General features: G+C 39.0%; 1 pseudogene; it reads right to left on the bottom strand.

The window, feature by feature from the left end:
* Positions 1 to 6,041: 6,041 nt before the first annotated feature.
* On the bottom strand, positions 6,042 to 6,574 carry LOC110577231 (annotated as a pseudogene).
* Positions 6,575 to 7,968: the final 1,394 nt, after the last annotated feature.

Genomic DNA, 7,968 nt, shown 5'->3' with positions numbered 1-7,968 from the left:
ATCAATTGTAACAAATATACCACTCTGGTTGGGGAAGGGTGTTGATATTGAGGGAAGCTATGTATGTGAGGGGGCAGGGAGTATATGAGGAATTTTTTACCTTCCCCTTGGTTTTGCTGTGAACCTAAAACTGCTGTAAAACAATAAAGTCTTTTTTAAAAAATGAGATATATTTGATATGGAACATTGTGTAAATTTAGGGTGTAAAATGCATTGACTTAATACATTTATATATTGCAGTATGTTTATCACCATAGTGTTAGCTAATACTTCCATCATGTCACATAATTATTATTTCATTTTGTGGTGAGACTATTTAAGATCTATTTTCTTAACAACTTTGAAGTTTATAATACAGTATTGGTGACTATAATTGCAAGGTTGTACATTAGAGCTCCAGAACTTACTCATCATCCAACTGCAACTTTGTACCCTTTGACTGACATCTCCCTAATTCCTTCACCCCCAGTCCCTGGTAATTACCATTCCATGTCCTGTTTCTATGAGTTTGGATTTTTTAGATTTCACAAAAAAAGTGAGATCATTTTTCTTTGCCTTTCTCTTTCTCACTTATCTCACTCAGCTTAATGACCTCAAGGTCCATCCATGTTGTCACGAATGGCAGGAATTCCCTCTTTTTCATGACTGAATAATATACCATTGTATAGTTACATCACATCTATTTATCCACTCATGCATTGATTGACACTTAGGTTGTTTGCATTTCGTGGCTATTGTGAATGAGGGTGCAGTAAACATGGGAAGGCAGATACCTTTTGGATACCCTGTTTTCATTTTCTCATTTCCTTTGGATATATACCCAGAAGTGGGATTGCTGGATCATATGATTGGTCTATTTTTAACTTTTTAAGGGGTGTTCATACTGTTTTCCAGAGTAGCTTCACCAATTTCCATTTACATCAACAGTGTACAAGGATTTCCTTTTCTCCACCTCCACTTGTATTTTTTATATATTTTGGATATTAACCCCTTAGCAGATATAGTTTGCAAATCTTTTCTCCTGTTCTGTAGGTTATCTTTTCATTTTGTTGATTGTTTCTTTTGCTCTGCAGAAACTTTTTAGTTTGATGTTGTACCACTTGTCTATTTTTGCTTTTGTTGCTTGTATGTTTAGTGTCATATCTAAAAAACAGTTGCCAAGACCAATGTCAAGGAGTTTTTTCCCTATGTTTTTTTTTTTTTTTCTAGGAGGTTTATGGTTTCAGGTCATATGTTAAAATCTTTGATTTTGAGTTAATTTTTGTAAGATGTGTAAGATACAAGTCCAATTTAATTTGTTACATGTGATTATCCAGTTGTCCCAACACCATTACTGAAGAGAGATTACCAGATTCAATGTGGTTCCTATCAAAATTCCAGTGGCATTTTTTTTTTCACAGAAAGAAAAAAAAAAACAAAACCTAAAATGTGTATGGAACCACAAAAGACCCAGAATAAACAAAGCAGTCCTGAGAAAGAAGAACAAAGCCGGCATCATCCTTCCTGGTTTCAGACTGTATCACGAAGCTCTAGTAATCAAGACAGTATGGTTCTGGCATAAAAATACACATCGACCAATAAAACAGCATAGAGAGCCCTGAAATAAACTCCTGCATAAAGTCTCAATAAAAAATTATGTAAGTTCCTGATTATCAGATGATATTATTTTTTAAATTGTTAGTTACTCTAGACATTTAAAAAGTGAATCTCAGGGGTGCCTGGGTGGCTCAGTTGTTAAGCATCTGCCTTCAGCTCAGGTCATGATCCCAGGGTCCTGGGATCGAGCCCCGCATCGGGCTCCCTGCTCTGCGGGAAGCCTGCTTCTCCCTCTCCCACTCCCTCTGCTTGTGTTCCCTCTCTCGCTGTATCTCTCTCTGTCAAATAAATAAAATCTTTAAAAAAAAAATAAAAAATAAAAAGTGCATCTCAAAGCTCTCAACAGTTCTAGTATAATTGAATGTGCTCCGGTTAATGTTCACTATACTTGTTTAGAAAATATTTGAATCATACTCAAGATCTGTAAGGACCATTAACTTTTGAAGAGAGTCCTTTAGCATTCAGGATGTGTTTGAGAAGTAGTGGGACTTTTTTAAATAGCAAAACAACAAAATGAAACAGTAACTCTAATTCTTTGAAACAGAAGTTTCTTTTCCATAAAGTAAAACTGCTTACATTTATAGATGCAAATACTTCTTAATAAAATCACCTTCTTCTAAAACTGGCTTTCAAATACTAAAATTTACAATCTTTTTTCCCTAGATTAAAAAAAAAATTATATGGTGTCTTTCTGAGGACCTGTCTACTTTTGGTTTAGTTTCAAATTGACAGATGTTATCAAGGTTCATCTAAATTAAAGGTAGGAAAAATAGATGCTTCCTGTGCCTTAAACTTATTAGAAAACATAAGGCTGCCTTATCACTAATGGATTTTCTTCAGCACAATCATGCAAAATAGCCCTATCACTGCTCTACTTAACAAGGTGTTTTCATTTGTTTGAGAATCTTCAAATGAGAAAGGGGTCTATATTCCAGTCTGTTTACATTGCTTGTAAATCAGGCAAGGAGACCAGAAGCAAATCTTCTCCAAAAGATTTAACTTGATAGAAGGAAATCGTTTAAAGTAAGGCGAACCTTCTGATTTATACATTCAATTGGAAAGGTGCCATTGCAACCAGCTTCTAGAACTCTTTTGCCTGAAGAATTACTAAGAAGGTAATAACTTTTCAAGAATGATTTCTTCAGGAAATTGAATCACACCAGAAAAATGGAAAATATTATGAATGGCGTGTGGGATGGTCCTGCAGAATGAAAACCTAAGACTCTAACCATTGCGGCTGGGTCAGCTGGCTGCGTGTTACATTACATGAAGGTCGTCGTTATGGGTCATGAGGGGTGAACCACAAAATGCAAGACAGAAGCATGGTTGGGTAGACTCTGTCAAGAACTGTGAATCTATGTAGCCAGCTTACATGAGTCAGATGAATTTGTCTTTAATCCCAGGGCCCCTTCCCCGCCCCCAGGAGCATCTGTGCACTATACAGTGGCACTGGGGATTGAGGCCATAAGGTCAACACGGAAAAAGTTCTCTGAGGCTTCATGGAGTCTGGGGCTATAGTTTCTCTAACAATTGCAAAACAGATGGAAAATATGCTTACATCTCATATGACAACATTGACTGGTCAAGTATTAGTGAGCTTTGTGTTGAGAAGGATCCCCAGGCTCATCTGGAAGGAATGTTGAGATTAGATAGCAATGTGTACATAAACCTGGAAGTGGGTGCAGATTTGCCAAGTGATTGCCATTCCTGGACTGGGAGTTGCTGCTATCTCTCAGACTCAGCTTCTATCAGCTCAGTCTGATCTTACCTGGCCTGCTCCTTATTGATGTTCTCCCAGGTACTCTCACCTTTGTAAGCTATGACCAGGGTAAATATTTCCCATCAAATTTAGGGAGGCTTGGAGGGGAACCTGGCCTTAGATACCGGTGTGCCTACTTTTCTGCTTGCTGATGGGATCACCCCTTGTAAGTTAGATGGGAATGTGATCATATTGTTCTTTTTTTCTGAGGCTCTCTGTATTGTGAGGCTGGTTTCTGACACCATGGTGCCACAGGCTTCCATGAGCCAGGTGGATAGCCAGTCTCTACCTTTTTTTAAAATATATATAAGTAGGCTCCACATCCAGCATGGAGCCCAACATGGGGCCTGAACCCACGACCCCGAGATCAAGACCTGAGCAGAGACCAAGAGTCTGACGCCCAACCAGGCGCCCCAGTCAGTCTCTACCTTTAACAGTTAGTTACTTTTAACTCCCCAGACTAGACAGATGGCTTCACTCATCTACTTGCCCGTGCGTGTTCTGGAACGATTTTTTTTCCTAGCAGCAGGTATCTGCTTAGATTACAATCAAGATCTCTTGGATACTCAAAAACTCCTATCTGTTCTCCTGTCTGCCTTGTCCTATGCTTTTGATTCTGCAGGATCTCTTAGGCCAGAACCACTGGCCCAGAGCTTTACCAGCTATCCTGTCATTTGAAATTTGCCCACATCAGGCTCTTGTCTACCTGCTCAAAGTTTGACTTTCAATTTTCTTTCCTTAAGCATTGGTATATATGCTTTCGAGGTTTCTATTTTCACGTCTACCTAGTTTCTGGCCCACTGCTCTCTACTGGTAACTATAAATCCTTCACTTATGACTCATTGCCTCCTGCAACCTTTAACCTATTAGTTTTTTCAGACTGAAGTTCACATCTTAGGCAAACCCTTAGTTCCAGTTTCCCACCCTCTCTCCATAATGTAATTTCCCAATGTTGACAGAAAACCCAGTCAGGTGAGTTAGGAGGTGGGAATGGGGTCAGGTGAATGACAGATGTGGCCTGTCCCATAGGGTCAACACAGTGGCATACACACAGGAAATTAGGGTCTTCAGAAGCTAGCCTGGGGCATTTAGAAGAGAGTGGCAAGGCTGCAGGCTCCAGCAATGTCCTTTTGGCAGACCGAGAATATCATTTTTGAATTTGGATCACATGTTTCAAACATGCATTCAACCAGAAAAAAACGGAGGTGTGGAACAGTGGAAATAGGCTTAGAGGTTTGCCCCTAGAGTAAATCAGTAATTTTTTAAAATGTAGGGTTCTGTACTGTGGTGAAACCAGTTTGCACCCATGCTTGTGTTCAAGACATAATTGAAGAGCAAGAAGGGACTTTAGGGATCATATAGCCCAATCTTCTAATTTTACAGATGAAGAAACCAAAGCCTGGAGAGGTTAAGTGGCTTGTCCAAGGTCACATAGTTGGCTAGTGGTACAGCTACGACTAGAAAGAACCCAGGTCATCTTGCATGCATTCCTTTCTAGGCACTCCTCTGTCTCTCTCCACAGTTGCATTGTTTTCAGATTATGAGTGATTCGGCTCACTTCAAAGGGCAAAGAACTAATTTCCTTCTGATTGAAATGAGGCAGTCACAGCGTTTCACACAAGAAAATTGAAAAATGATGTATGTGGCTTATTTCTTTGTTCCTTTCTGTTTTTGTCCCTGGATCAAGAGGCAAGGGAAGCTGGGGAATAGTTGGAAGCAAGACAAGACGATCCAAATGCTGCATGGAGCAGAGGGTGCATCCATTAGGGAAAACAAACAAACATCTGTTCACTGGTGGAGTGTGAACAGGCAATTGCATCTGTCTCTTTCAGTAGAGATGGACTAGTGTGTAGCTTCAGGAACTCTGCTTCCAAATCGCTCAGAGCCTAGAAGATGTGGATGCTGACACTAAAGTGCTCCAACTTTGGTACTAAAGGAGAAGGGCAACTTGGAAGAGATCCAAGTCCAGTCGGAGGCTATGGCTCTTCTTTTAACAAAGAGAAAAACGAAGACTCCTGGTTTAATGGAACATTCCCTGAATTTATTGTGAAATGGTGCATCTGAGATGTTTTCCTCAGGATCACATGCAATCTATCTGCCTCTTAACAAACTGGACCTGCCTTCCTGATTTGTTCATTCTGTTGTTTTTGTTGTTATTTGTTTATCTATTCATTCTTTGAGCATTTATAAGTGCTTACTAAATTCTAGGCACTAGCCTAGATGTTAGAGATAGAATGTGAAGACAAGTCAAAATTCTTGCTTTGGGGAGGCTTCAGTCTAGAGTGGAGAGAGAGGATAAGTAAAACAATACAGTCTGATAAAGGATGTGATATAAGGTATTCTCAAGGTACTGTGGGATAGAAGAGGCAAGGCAGCTACCTATCTGAGATAAACAAGAAAGGCTTTCTGGAAAAGTTAGGCTTTGCTTAATCTTGAAGGAAAAGTAGGAAGTAGGTGAAGGATGAAACCAGGGAGAACAGAAGGCTATCAGGCTATCTCAGCCTCCTTGCCTTTGTCTGGCCTGTAATTTGAGGTGTGGGGAAACGAAAGAAGCCTCTGCAGAAGTAAACAGGGGCAAGGGCCTGGTGTGCTGAAGGGCCTGGTGACTTTCCCGGTTGAAAGTCAGTGAAGGATACTAAATGTTATGCCACTGAAATATTCTTTTTCTTTTTTTTTTTTTTTTTTGCATCTTGGTGATCACATTTATTGAAAGGGTTGGAAAAAAATTAAAATGCCCTTTAGCTTAAGAATTTTTTAGTTATCCGCAAATCAACTCGTTTCAGGAGTGGAAGAATCCTTGGTCATTTCTTAATATCAAAATTTACGCAGGTTTCTCTTTTGAATGTCTTCTACATTTAAAGAGGCAATCATACAAAAGCTCCTATATTCCATACATGATAAATTCTTTGTTTCAGCCAACTCTTAATGGAGGGGCAACTAGTACAACACCATCTCCCCGGACAAAAAGCATTGGAATATTCCATTTTGTTGATTTATATATCTCTTCGTATGTTTCCTCATCAATTTCTATAGTAGTCACAGTTTCTTCCACATCCCCCAATATCATATTTAAATGCTGATCATAAGCATGTAATCTGCCTCGAAGCTCTCTGTCATTTCTCATTTTCACATAAATTCTCTCATCCAGGCTGAGCCTGATGAGATCTAGAGGCTCTTTACAGTGTTGGTAGTTTGTTGCTGATCCACGTCGTCCGCCATGTTTCAAACCCTGTGCCCTTTCCCCACCACTGAAATATTCTTAAGCTCAACACTTTGTAGGGGACAATGTGCTGTAGTGAAAAGATCATCATCTTTGGAGTCAGACAGATCCATGTTCAATCATTTCTTTACTGTGGACATTGGGCAAGTTACTTAACTGCTTTAAGTCTGCTACTTTACCATTAAGAGTGAGGATGATTATTTCTGCTTCATGTTTGTGTGAAAGAGTTAACAGTATACATGAAGTTACCAATCATAGAACTAGTAAATAACCGATGTATGTTCATCTTACACTCTTCCTCCATTTCTTTCTTGCTTTCTTCCATTTGCATTCTGACTAATCTTTTCTTCCTTTTCTCCCTCTGGAGATTCGCTGGGTTTACAGAAATTATGGGTGTCTTGTGTGGCTTGATGCCCTTGTTTATTTAGAGGCTGACATTTAGAAAACATTTTGTGCAAGTTCTGTCCTCATGGTAATAAATGTACCAGAGCACAACAATGTCCACAATTGATTGGATCTGCTTGTTGTTGCTGGATGACATATTTAAATGATCCTGTCATAGATATGAAACATGAAACATTTTTGCAATTTGTAATCAGAAATTTACCTAACAAAAATTGTTGCAGCTGTGGTAGGATTGAATTCACTCTTTCACTCCCCCTCTCCCCAAATCTATCAAACTGTCAGCAGCCTGCCTTTTAGAAAAAACTAGACATTGTTTTGCTGTATTTTTTTTTCCAGTGCGACCATAGGCAATTCTTCTGCTTGTGCTATGAAGATATCTGAACATTTCTTTGAGGTGTAATTGACATACAACATTATATTAGTTTCAAGTGTACAATGTAATGGTTCAACACTTGTATACACTGTAAAATGACCACCACATTAAGTCTTGTCACCATCCTTCACCATAAAAAGTTACAGAAAAATTTTTTCTTGTGATGAGAACTTTCAAGATCCACTTTCCTAGCAACCGTTGAATATGCATTACAATACCATTGACTATAATCACCATGCTGCATACCACATTTCCATGAGAACATTTTTTATATGTTTATAAGAAAAGGTCATTTCCGGTATATTGTGTTTGGGTAACAAAAAAATTTCAAGAAGGAGCTTAATATGCTTGAGGAGAGTGAGTCTCCCTACTATACTTAGAGTGACTATCAGATCCTCACTGCTCCTGATAGGTTGGGTATGAAGTTCACATATATGACTTTGGAGCATTTGTCTTCACAGTCACCTAATTTATTTGGTTCCTGGAGCAGGAAAGAAGTAGAACAGTCATCTAGTTTCCAACCTCCTGTCTTATGCTTGAGTCCCCTCTCTAGCACTGCTGCCAATTAATTATGGAGATTCCACTTTACCAGATTCAGTGATATGATGGACAGTA

This window comes from Neomonachus schauinslandi, chromosome X, assembly GCF_002201575.2.
Source record: "Neomonachus schauinslandi chromosome X, ASM220157v2, whole genome shotgun sequence".
NCBI classification, from domain to species: Eukaryota; Metazoa; Chordata; class Mammalia; order Carnivora; family Phocidae; genus Neomonachus; species Neomonachus schauinslandi.
Note: the sequence above shows the minus strand (reverse complement) of the source record. Positions and strands in the feature narration are given on the sequence as shown.